The sequence below is a fragment of the Anabrus simplex genome, chromosome 6 (genome assembly GCF_040414725.1).
Source record: "Anabrus simplex isolate iqAnaSimp1 chromosome 6, ASM4041472v1, whole genome shotgun sequence".
Lineage (NCBI taxonomy): Eukaryota > Metazoa > Arthropoda > Insecta > Orthoptera > Tettigoniidae > Anabrus > Anabrus simplex.
Window position 1 is genome coordinate 273,201,750 of NC_090270.1, and position 14,087 is coordinate 273,215,836.

A 14,087-nucleotide genomic window follows, 5' to 3' on the forward strand; every position below is an offset into this window, starting at 1 on the left:
TGTTATGATGTTCCGTATTGAACTGTATCACAATCAAATTGAAATAACAAATAACGTGGTTCAACCTATTCAATACAAGTAGAAAAGAAATGTAGTGTTACATTCTTATTTAATTATAAGCGGAAGCGGTACCGGTTTCGACCACCAATCTGGGTCATCATCAGCCGAATAAAAATACAAAAACAATGCATGGGTAAATAAGAAATTAAAGTATGAGTCTTTCACAAAAGCAGTTGAAGAAGCAATATAAAATAATGGGGATTAACACTGCGCGATTTTAAATCATAAAATCTAGAAGAAGTAGAAGGTCAGTCACTTATATGAAGTAAGGCGTAATCTTCTGAAGAGTAGCACAACACACGCAATGTTCGGCAAATGTTTACGAGAAGAGGTGAACAGTTAAGTGAGCCAGCCTGCATATACTATCAGGTGCGAAGTCACAACACGATTTAATAAATATGAAGTCCCAAAATTGTGTAGAGGTCGAACACGGGTGGCTTGATTGAAGCAAGGTGCTAGCTCCTGTAGATCAGCGCAACATACTCAATGTCCGGCACTGTGCTTTCAAATGCCGATGAAAATCGGTGACTAGCTAAATGATCAAGCCTGTCTAGTTACATACTTCTATTATATTAAATTATATTAAATTGTATTATATACAATTAGAGGCTTGATCATCAAGCTGTTCACCGATTTTCGTCGGCATTTGAAAACACAGTGCCGGACATTGAGTATGTTGCGTTGATCTTCAGGAGCTAGCACCTTGCTTCAATCAAGCCACCCGTCTTCGACTTCTACACAATTTTGGGACTTCATATTTATTAAATTGTGTAGTGATTTCGCACCTGATAGTATATGCAGGCTGACTCACTTATCTGTTCACCTCTTCTCGTAAACATTTGCCGAACATTGCGTGTGTTGTGCTACTCTTCAAAAGATTGCACCTTACTTCATATAAGTGAAATGAAATGTCGTATGGCTTTTATTGCCGGGATATCCCAGGAAGGGTTTGGCTCGCCAGATGCAGGTCTTTCAATTTGACTCCCGTAGGCGACATGCGCGTCGTGATTCAGATGAAATGATGATGAAGACAACACATACACCCAGCAGCCGTGCCACTGGAATTAACCAATTAAGGTTAAAATCCGCGACCCGGCCGGGAATAGAACCAGGGACCCTGTGAACCGAAGGCCAGTACGCTGACCGTTCATCCAACGAGTCGGACACTTCATATAAGTGACTGATCATCTACTTCTTCTAGATTTTATGATTTAAAATTGCGCAGTGCTAATCCCCATTATCTTATATTGCTTCTTCAACTGCTTTTGTGACAGACTGATCCTTTAATTTCTAGTTTTCCTATGCATTGTTTTTGTATTTTTATTCGCCTGATGATCACCCAGATTGGAGGTCGTAACCGGTACCGCTTCCGCTTATAATTAAATAAGAATGGAACACTACATTTCTTATTTGTATTGAATTGGTTGAACCACGTTATTTGTTATTTCAATTTAATTATGGACCTTTTTGTAAAAGATTTCGGAGGTCATGATTCCCTTCATTCGGATCTCCAGGAAGGGTCTACAACGAGGTTTTTAAAATATGGAAGGAAGGAGAAGAAGAAAGAAGAATTATTGCGGATAGGGACGTGGAATGTTTTAACCCTTTTACAGGAATAAAAATTAGAAAACGCTAAATATGAGATGAAGATAAATAATTTGGATGTACTTGGAATGTGTGAAGTGAGATGGGGTGGATGTGGAGAGCTAGAAAGCGGTGACTTTCGAATGTACTGTTCGGGTGAAGGTAAAAATGGATTGTATGGAGTTGGAATACTGATTGGAAAACGACTGAAGAACAAAATTATGAAGGTTGAATATATCAATGGAAGGATTATGATGATAAGACTGACATGGAAAAGAAAATACTTAGTGATCATTTAAGTTTATATGCCGACCTGTAATCATTCTGATGAAGAGATTATGAGAAGATAGATCAACTCATTGAGAAAGAGGAAAAGAATGCATGTATTGTTGTAATGGGTGATTGGAATGCGATTGTTAGTGAAGGATCAGATGGTAAGACCATCGGTAAATTTGGATTGGGAGACAGAAATGAAAGGGGAGAAAGGTTGATTGAATTCTGTAATGAAAATTGCATGGTGGTTGGAAACACTTTGTTTGACAACCACAAAAGGAGAAGGTATACTTGGATATCTCGACTATATGACAAGAAATATCAAATTGATTATATAATGATACAACAAAGGTACAGAAACTGGCTAAAGAATGCTAAATGTTACCCAAGAGCAGACATTTATTCTGACCATTATATTAGTTGTAGTAGAGGTACTAATTAAATTTAAAATAGCATGGAAAGGAAAGAAGAGAGAAGAAATTAATGTTGAGAAACTGAAAGACAAAGACAAGTGTAGAGAACTAGAGGATGAGTATTGTAACGATAATACGTTAGGAAATGAAACAGAAATTGTAGAAAGGAGATGGGAAACCTTTAAAAATGGGATAAAAGAAGCGGCTAAGAAAACGCTTGGACTCAAGGAGAGGAAAAGGACAAAGAAAGAATGGATAACATCAGAAATGATAAGTAAAATGGAGAAACGTAGGAAATGTAAAACAGGAAATACAGAAGAAGGAAAGTGTAACTACAGGAAGTTAAATAATGAATTAAGAAGAGAAACAGAAAAGGCAAAGAAGAAATGGTTGACAGGAAAGTGTGATGAGACAGAGCAGCTGTAGAAGGAAGGGAAGTATGACTTGATGTACAAAAAAGCAACAAATATAGTATTCAAAGAAAAGAGAAGGAACAATAGCAATAATGAAATAATGAAAAAATGGGAAGAATACATAGAATGGCTATATGGCCGGGACAACCGACCAAATGAAGAAGAACATTAATTAGAGGAGTAAGATATGGTTAAAGGGGATGATAAAGGGGAAACCATAATGAGAAGAGAGATCGAAACATCACTGAAGGAGATGAAAAATAGAAAATCAATGGGAATAGATGAGATTCCTGTTGAACTGTTAAGAGCGTTAAATAACGAAGGAAGAAAGGAGTTGATTGGATTATGTAATCAAATATACATGACAGGAAAATGGCCAAAGGACTTTAGTGAAATTATCTTAATCCCTATGGAAAAGAAAAAGAACAGCAAAAAATGTGAAGAACATAGGACCTTGATTCTAATTTCACACGCAGCCAAAGACTTACTGCGGACGCTCAACAGAAGGATGTATGGAAAGCTGAATAACTTTATAGGTGAAGAACAGTTTGGTTTCAGGAGAGAAGTTGGAACAACAGACGCCACTGGACTTCTGACAGTGATAGGAGAGAGGTACATAGAGAAAAACAGGAAGGTTTATGCTGTATTTATTGACCTTGAGAAGGCTTTTGACTAAGTCAGATGGGACAAATTGATGACAATCCTGAAGAAACATGGAGTTGATTGGAGGGATAGAAGGCTAATAAAGAAATTGAATTTAAACCAGAGAGTAAGAGTGATAATAGGAGATGATCTCAGCGAAGAAACTGAATTAGGAAGAGGTGTAAGACAGGGCTGCTCTTTATCACCGACACTGTTCAACATCTATCTCGAAGAAATAATCAAAGAAAGTTTTAATAAAAAAAGTGGAGTTTATGTTGGAGGTAGGAGAGTAGAATGTATAAGATTTGCAGATGATATGCTTGTGATGGGAGAAAGCGAACGTGAAATTATAAAAATGTTAGATAAACTCAACATGAAACTAGAAGAACATGGAATCAGAATTAATAAGGAGAAGACCAAAAATATGATAATTGGAGGAAAAGGTATAAGTTGTCATATTAGTATAGGGTTAGAAGAAATAGAGCAAGTGAGTAATTTTAAGTATTTGGGAAGTATGGTCATAGATGATATGTATCGTACGACAGAAATTAAGAAAAGAATTGCTATAGGAAAAGAAGGCTTTAAGAAAAAATTAAAATTAATTTGTGGACCACTAAACAAAGATTTGAGGAAAAGACTTGCTAAGTGTTATATTTGGAACATAGCGCTGTATGGCGCAGAGACTTGGACATTGCGAAAGGAAGATGAGAGAAGATTGGAGGCACTGCAGATGTGGGTATGGAGAGAATAGAACGAATGAAATGGGAAGACCGAATAAGGAATGAGGAGGCATTACGAAGAGTTGGAGAAGAATGGAGTATGTTGCAAATCATTAGAAGGAGAAAAATGAACTGGATCGGCCATTGTTTGAGGAGGGACTGTTTACTGAAGGAAGGAATAGAAGGAATGGTGAAAGGCAAACGAGGAAGAAGAAGGAAAAAAATATTAAATGTTGAACAATATCCAAGGAAATAAATATTCGGACATGAAAATCTTGGCGCAGGACACGCAACAGTGGAAGAGGTTCATCCCATGACAAGACCTGTCATAAGGCAGAATACCTAGATGATGAGTGTATACGGTTGCTACAATACTCAGCTTGCAGCTGTTTTAGCTGGGGCACGGTCAAAAGACAAACAACTAAATAAGTATTCCAGTAACCTACACCTCAGAATTTTAGAGTAATAAGTAATAAGTATTTCAGGGTACTTAGACAAGATTACTCATTGATTGAAGCAAAAAATTTAGAACTCCCGAAGGACAAACTTCAGACATCTGGTGTCTTTTAAACACATATTCTTACAACAGAAATTCAACATTTATTATTATTATTATTATGATTATTATTATTATTATTATTCAACTCATATTGTCGTAAATGTAACACAAAATATGCAGGATAAATTCATTTCCCTCATATTACTTAACGTTTAGTCGTAAATCAAATTTACCAGTGTTGTGAACTAAAACATCAAATCTTAACGTTTTCTGTTAATTGTAAGTCTCAAAATGTAACTAGCGGAGTAAAGAACGTGTTATCCACGAACAGAGTGTATGCGTGCCAGCGAAGCATGTTACTGTATTATATATTTTTATCTAATCGAATATGAATGTGGGAACAGCGAAATAAAATATTTGACTCGTGAAAGGTGTAAGTTAAGTTACCGTGATGCAAATCCCTTGCTCCCTTTCAACGCTGCTGCGGTTTGGCTTAATCGATTACAGGCTAGTTGATCTCCTTATTCTTTATCGCCTTACAAAACCACAAACTCGAGAAAAGCTGTATCCTAACTACTCAAGGATTGCATGTTCTGGATGCAAATGTTGATTACCGAAAGGGCTACGACGGGAAGGAAGCGGCCGTGGCCTTAATTAAGGGACAGTCCCAGCATTTGTCTGGTGAGAAACTGGGAAAACACAGAAAACCATTTTTAGGGATGCCGACTTCGAAAGCACTATCGCCCGAATGGAAGCTCACAGCTGCGTGCACCTAACCGCACTATGAACGGCTCGGTCATATATTCTCAGGCCATGAGAATCGGGATACTGAGCTAGCCCCGTAGTGTACATAGACCCGAGTTCAGATCCCACTCAGTCCAGGAATTTTAACTTTGGTCTCAAATCTAAGGTTACCAACTCTCCAGTATATTATAAGCTACGGGAAGTCTTATACATTTTTCATTTTTGAAGCCGTAACCCGCTTTAATTTAATTGGTCGGTAATAATGGCGTGTGACCTCCGAAGGGGCCCGATGCATGTCATTCGAGTTGACGCCGTATAGGCGACCTGCGCGACTATGAGGATGAGTCCCTACCTATGATGAATTCTAATGATGAAGACGCCACACGCACACACATCCCCAGCCCCCGAGCGATCGGAATAAACCAATGAATGTTAAAATCCCCTAGGCGGGAATCGAACCCGAGACACCCTGTACCAAAGGCCAGCACGCTGACCATTTACCCATGGAGCCGGATAGTCGGTAGAGTAAGGAACTAAGTCATATTTTTTTTTCTTTTTCGTATTTTCACGACCATTCATTTGAACAAGGCGCATCATCCTGTGTTGAAAGAAACTATGTGCTCCGTATTCTAAGGCGACACAAATCGCATCAGCTTTCATCATCGGGAGGAGAAAGGAAGTATGGTGTCAACTAAGGCTAGCTATGACATGTTATTACAAGGAAAGTGTAGTCTAGGGAAACAGCATACAGGGATGTACCCAGCATTGAGATGCAGAGATTCTGCGTATCACTGCTTACACAATACGTGTACGACTCAACAAAGTCTGGAATTGTAAAGGTGTCAATCAACATTCCTTTAACTTACGAAATTCCGGTACTGTACCCTATTGTATATCAAGATATTTAAACGGGGTTTGCACAGAAAGAAGAGTGTAGAGAAACAAATATAAAAGACAATATTTGTAAATTTACTAAATATATTCAAGGAGAAGACTCACAGTTCCTTTTACGAAGATATATTCAAGTGGCCAACCACATTTAGTAATGATTCAGTCGTACTGTGAAGTGATCTGAACAAGTTTTGAAACAAGATTTTTATCTTGAAAAAACACTTAGCATCATGAAAGTATGAAAAGTTCTCAAATAATGTATTTGTATTCATTTCGGATGATCACGACCTAAACTAAATCAATTAACTTAAGATGGCGGCAGAGTAAGAACGATATGTAAGTGTTTCCATAGTTTTCAGTATAGAGTGCGTGTCTGATAAAGTTTTGGCGGCAAGATAGTGTGATACCATAAACATTGGTAAGTGATCGTTGAAAATAAGTTAGTATTTATATTGGAACAGCTCGTCTTTATTAAAATACTGAGACTTAATTGCTTGAGCTGGCTCAATTAAGGTTAGAATGTCTGAGAAGTCCAATACCAAGAAGAAAGGTGGTGCCAATAAGTCAAGGAATATAAAGACAAGCGGGAGTGAAGTTATGCGCAATCTAGCGGAGGAAAATGATACCAGCATAACCTCTGATCTCACCTCTGCTGTGAACAATGTTCTCTCTAACTCAACCTTCTTGGACAGTCTGTTAGATCGGCTTGTGGACAAAGTAATCATTAAATTAAAGAAGAGCATTGATTTTAATACAAGTGTTATTAGTGACTTACGAGAGGAGCTCTCCAAACGTGATCATGTTATCAAAGAACTCCAACAAGAGTTTAAAAAATGCCAAAGACAAGTCTGACAATGAGACGGAACAACTACACCAGTATCTACGGCGGAACAGTGTTGAAGTACAGGGTGTTCCGGAAGTCCAAGGAGAAAATGTCTACACCATATTAGAGAACATTGGTGAAGCTGTTGGATGTACAATAGAGAAACAAGATATTGATATTGCTCACAGAATTCCGTCGAGTAATAAGTCCCAACCAAGACCTATAATTGTAAAATTTGTCAATAGATGGAAGAAAGAGTTATTCATAGCAGGAAAGAAGAATGCTAGAGTACTTTCATCTTCAATAATTGGCATCAATGCATCAAACCAGACAATCTACATCAACGATCACCTGATTCCAAGAGCAAGAGGATTATTGAAGCGAGCAAAGAACTTAAGAATGAAAGGGTTTAAGTATGTATGGTCTATGGAGGGAAAAATATTAGTAAGGAAAGATGACACATCTAATGTTGTACTTATCAGATGTATTGATGATATATGTGCACTTGAGTCTTCATAGGTTTAACATCCCTGCAGAAAAGAAAAAAAGTCCGTTGCCTGTTCAAATTTTCATTAAAATATGGAAACTACAGAACATCAGTTAGTAAGTTTACGTGAGCTAGTGGCAAGAGGAAATAACTTACGAATATTTTATGCAAATGCCCAAAGTATTCGTAACAAATGGAGTGATTTTTCTATATTAATTCATGATTTACAATTTCCAGACATAATAATAATTGTTGAAACATGGTTATTTCCGGATGAAGAGAAATATTACAACTTAAAGGGATATGATGCTTATTTCTGTTCTCGAATCCGTAAAAGAGGAGGCGGAATAGTTATTTATATCAAAGAGCCTTATAAAGCAATAGAAATCTTGTCTATCAATAGTCTTGATATTCCATTTAACTTACTATTACTTGAAGTACCAGTACTTGGTCTCAAAGTTCTAGCATGTTATAACCCCCATGTACAATATTCTAAAGATTTCATAACTTTATTAGAAGATGTCTGGAATAAACATAACAAACATCTATGTATTACTATGGGTGATTTTAATATTGATAAATTAGAGCAGACTCCACTTAGTAAAGATCTAAAGAACCTCTGTGACAGCTTTAATCAGAATGCTTGTAATACAATTTTTCCCACTAGAATCACCAATAACTGTAAATCTCTCATAGACCATGCATATATAAATAAACCTTGTAAATGTAATTTATATAACATCTTCCATGACTTTAGTGACCATAACATGTTGGTTTGTGACTTAGAGATATTACCGAAGACTAACGTAACTAGAAAACTCATAACATTTAAGAAAACTAATATTAATAAAGTGGATGAGTATATGTCCAAAAATCCATTAACGATTACGGAAGACGATTGTTGTGATACCATAGTTAACAAAATTGTTGAGTATGTAACAAAAGCTAGTACAGAGGCTACAAATCAAAACAATAGGCAGAAAAATATTAAAAGGACAAGACGTTTTTGCCCATGGATAACTCCTGAACTTTTAGATCTTATTAACCAGAAAAATAAATTGTACAGTAAAATTAAGAGGCAACAAGTTAGATTAAAAATGGGATGTGGTTATGTATCACAACAATTGAAGATAGATTACTCATTGGTGTGTAACAGGGTTACCAAACTTAAGAGAGAATTAGAGAACTCATACTATGTTAATAATTTAAGGAACACAAGGAACCCGTGGAACGTTATAAATGAGATATTGACAGGAAATACTAACAAAAGTAAGGATATTCATTTGAGAATACATGATGAACTAGTTACAAATCCAAAAGAAATTTCTACAACATTTAATGAATATTTTACTAGTATAGCGAAATATATGCCCAGCAATATCCAATTTAATGATCCTCCTAATTTAGGGAGTGGATCGAGTAATTCTTTGTTTTTGAGTCCAACCAATGAAAATGAAGTTGCTAATATAATAGAAAAATTAAAAAATAGTCGTAGTGAAGACTGCTATGGTATTAGCAACAATACAATTAAGAAATTGGCATATCATTTAATTCCTCATATAACTAAATTAATCAATAAATCTATACAAGAGGGTAAAGTCCCTAAAAGACTTAAAATAGCTAAGGTCTTACCTATCTATAAAGGAGGGGACAAAACTGAACTTAATAATTATAGGCCTATCTCTATCATTCCTATCCTGCTAAAAATTTTGGAGCATATAATTAAAGAGAGATTATTGAAATTTCTAGATAATAATAATTTCTTTTACAAATATCAATACGGATTCTTACAAAATTCAAGCACTTACAATGCTGTTGAAGATATTGTCATTAAATTACAAGAAGCTTTAGATTTAGATCAATTAGCATCAGGCATATTTATAGATATCAAGAAAGCTTTTGATACAGTTGATTGTGGTATTTTAATCAATAAATTGGAAGCAGCTGGCGTAAGGGGTGTTGCGCTAGACTGGTTTATAGACTATCTCACAGATAGGGAACAATTTGTGAATTGTATGAATACCAACAGTAATTACCAAACTGTCTCAGTCGGAGTCCCACAGGGTTCAGTGTTAGGACCGTTACTTTTTCTTATTTTTACTAACGATATTGGTAACATACATCTCAGAGGTAGATTATCACTTTTTGCAGATGACACCAATATATTCTATACCGGTGATACCATTCAAGAACTTGAAAAAAATATGCAGCATGATGCAAATTTAATTGAAACGTGGTTCTGTAAAAATCGATTAACAATCAATCTGAGAAAAACCAATTATATTTTATTTCATAAACCTAAAAGTAATAATTTCTTAGATTTATACTTGACGTTTTTTGAGCAATCAGTGCCTAGAGTAAAGGCTGCTAAATTTCTTGGACTAATTATTGACGAATCACTAACGTGGAAGGATCATGTTGAATCTATCTGTGACAAACTGATCCCAGCTATTGGCATTTTAAATAGACTGAAATACAAAGTTTCTCATGATTTATTGAAAAGTGTTTTCCAAGTGCTAATCGAGAGCCATATTACTTATATGATCCATGTATGGGCATGTTGTACTAAGGAATTATTCGCTAGAGTTGTTATGCTGTATAAAAGAGCATTGAAAATACTTTTTAAATTGCCTCTGTTAACTCCTACTGAACAATTGTACAGACTGTGTAATGTTCTCTCACTTGATAGCCTACGACAGAAATCTTCATTGGTTATGATATATAAAATTATTCGTAATTTGGCACACTCAAATACATCATGTAAAACAAATTCAGTAATTCACAATTATAATACAAGGAATGCTAATAATATCCACTGCACTGTCATCCATTCAAATAAATATGGAATTAATTCCATATGGCATTATTCTGTTAGTCTCTACAATAAACTGCCGGAAGATATAAAGAACGCCTCTTCAATAAAAATGTTCAAAAAGAAGTTAAATAATTATCTTAAGTAGAAAAAAATGTAAATTTAACGAATTTTGAAACTGACTTTTACATTTTCTTTCTTGTATATTTACGAGTTGGTGTGACTGCTTGTTTACTCTTACAGTGTGTCATTATGAAACAATCATATAATACAAAACATATACCTGTACATATGAAACTAACGTAACTCATGTGTGATATGTAGTACTTAGCTCTATTCATGTAACCAAAATTACTATTAACTGATTTGATGCATCAAACTTGTATTACTGGAGTGTATTAATTTACTTTACAAATACTCTGAAGCCATAATATTAGAATGTACTGCACCACAGCGAGCTTTAGCTCAGGTGCCTCAGCTAATAAATAAATAAAAAAATGTTAATTTGTACTTATTTGGACGATAAATAATAAGTTTGTGTGTAAAAATGCATATTCTTCACAAGTAAGTTACGTGAAATATGTTACATCCCGACAGGGACAGCAGAGAGGAACTATGTCAAGTTTTAATAAATATTTCTCTAATCCTCCATTAAATATATCAGTCCTTTTACGTTCTTAAAATCGCGATATGCCATGTGTGAAATTGTAAAGAAATACACAGTGATATCCCTTGAGGCAAGTAACTCAGTGTTGAAAATATCCTACGGATATGAACTACGAATTTTAGGTAAAGAAAATATAATGAAGTGTGAGAATGTAATCTTTACTTATTCCTAAAAATTACAATTCTTTTCTTAATCATCGTTATCCGGTCGATTAAATTAGCAATTCGCATTTTTCTACGATAACGACCACTAATGTGAGTCAATGGAGAGTTTAATTTAAGCCCTTATAACTACATTAGGTGTGGACATTTTTCCAAAATTCAAGAGATGCCTCAGGGTATTGAACTAAGGAACGTATTACAGAAATAATTATGTAAATAAGTTAATGTAGCTGGGATTTGAATAAAAAATAACACGAGTACAGAAACGATCGATTATGGGCTGTTTTTTCCCTAACTGCGTTTAAGCCGAAAGTTATTTTCAAAGTTTGCTTTTAATTTGATAAGGCTAGGCAAGACTCATAATTGTAAACCTTTCCGGGCCCTTTAGCTCTTCAACTTTCGGTACAATTGGGGAAATTGCTTAATTTTTCGTTTTTCTTAGTATGGAGACCCCTACTTTGTCTGTTAAGAACTATTTTAAACATTAAAAGACATAGTTCCTTTCTCCACCGACCGATTCATTTTAGTCTGGGAGGTTGCATCTATCATATTTCAAAAGATGACACCAGAAAAACAATTAAACCTTTCACGTATAACAAAAATCTTGTTTCTGGGAGACGATTGTACCATCGATCGCAACATCGATAGCATGAATTCATGTCAAAATTATCGCTCCTACTTAATGCTCCAGTCGGCGTCCTTGTGTTTCCTTGTGAAACAATTTTGTTTGTGATTTGATGCAGCTGTTGTAAACCGTTTCTGGACCTTCTTTAATTGCAGTCACGCACAATGCATAGACACAAAACTTATCCTAAAAAAGATAAATACTTATATAAAAAACGGTGCAATGTAAATCTGAGGAAAGCTGAGTTACAAATGAGAGTTTATTTTAACTACAATTACATAAACATTGCCAGAAGTTGTAGAATAAATGTAAAGATTAATCATTAACTTCAGCTGCTACCAAAAATGTAATAAATATAAACTTAATTTCTACAGTTAGAACAAACCAGCTGGTAAATTTAGAAATTGTTTTTCTTGCCAAGAGTTAACACAAACAAACATGTAAATTCACCCCTTTACAGAATGATGTCACTGTGTAATAAATTACATCATCTGAATACAGATTTATTTCAAAATAAGAAATCAGAATTTTTGAAATCTTGTAAGCATTTATTACAGATAATTAGCAAGCTGGATGATGCCATATTTCCTCTTTTTGTTTTGTTCTTATTCTTCCTTTTATTGTATTCTTTATCACTGCTGTTATACTGAAGTTAGGTAACCCTTTATTTCATACTCTATTTGTGATTATCTTATTTCTCGTATTTTTAAATTATATTTTATACGATTAGAACTTGTGAGCAAATATTGTAATTGGGCTAACGCCTGTATACTTGCATACAATAAATAAATAAATAAATAAATAAATAAATAAATAAATAAATAAATAAATAAATAAATAAATAAATAAATAAATAAATATGTATAGTTTGTTTCCTTGTCTGTTTGCTTGTTCGTTTGTTTCCTTGTTTGTTTGATGCAACCTGTTTCTCACATCAAAGTCCCCTTTACTTCCACACGAAGAAGTTGGCAACCCTGCTCAAGGCTGGAACGCGTTTCGTTCACCTTCGTGAGAGCAACTGAGGGATCGCTGATACGAAGGGCAGAGGACCCGCTCAAGAAAGTCAAGCAGTATTCCTTAAAATGTCGCTCTCCAGTATTTACACTCCATTGAGTTCGGCAGCAGTCATCCGGTAGTTGAAGGCCTTAATCGGCTCTTGCACAATGGTGGGCAATGGGCTGGGCCTGTTGCAGGAGGTGACAACAAAGGGATCAAGTCTGTTTTGTACAGTAAAGACCCCAAGAAGCTGGCCAACTCCAAACAAAGTGGCAAGACCATGCGGGGAGAAACTAGGTTGAAAACGCCTACCACAGAACGGCATGGAAACAATTCGAGGGCTAAGAAGCAATACCTCGTATCTCACAATGCACTGCCTGTCCGTCATTTTCCTTAAGACTGGTCACGCCTCCCAACCCCGTGTCGATTGGCAGTCCATCAGAACAATTTCCGTTGTGTTAATTTTGGTTTGCCTGTGTATAAAGAAAAAAAAAAGGAACCTTATACAGAGTCTCTCATATAAACTCAGACCGAACGCACGGTGTATGTACTCTGCGCCACGGTAGCTGCCTCAGCCGAACTTATGTCACGCGCGGCCGCCCTGCTCTAAGCGTGTATTCAATCTTATATGAAATCTTATACGTAAAAGATGCCAGATGTGTCTTCCTTCCTGAATTTACAGGTATTGTATCTGGTAACTACATTCTGGCTGACTCGAGTGAGTTCTGCCACTGTAAGGTTTCTCATTTCATTCGTAATGCTTCTTTCAGTTCCCCCAATGTGTGAGGATTTCTTCGATACATTTTTCTTTCAGTTTACCCTACAATTAAAAATCACACACTGTTAGATCTGGAGACCGAGGGGGAAATAGACCAGCATTGATCACTCTGTCTGCAAACACTTCCGAGATTTTAAGAGGGAAATCTTCTGCTGTATGAGCAGGGGCTGAATTTGTCGAAACCACCCACGCGATTTTTCTTCTTCCGTTAACTGTTGGAAGTATAGCGTCAAAATGACATCTTGGTACCTCCCTGGATTTACTGTTGTTTCGAAAAATATAGGCACATTATTCGTATCGCACTAACAGCACACCAAACACCAATCTTCTTGTCATAATGAGGGGCTTCATACACACAATTAGGATTTTCTGCACACCAATAGAGAGAGCTATGACTGTTTACACGACCATTAAGATGAAATCAGAACTTTTATATACGGAAGTATGTTGTAGCAATGATAACTTTCTCACCATGTTAACAGCAGAGATTCAGACTGGCG

At 35.8% G+C, this 14,087-nt stretch overlaps 1 protein-coding gene across 1 annotated transcript in view; it reads right to left on the reverse strand.

The window, feature by feature from the left end:
- LOC136875974 (uncharacterized) overlaps nt 1–14,087 on the reverse strand; it is a 1,136,984-nt gene that overhangs the window by 786,827 nt on the left and 336,070 nt on the right. The window lies entirely within an intron of this gene.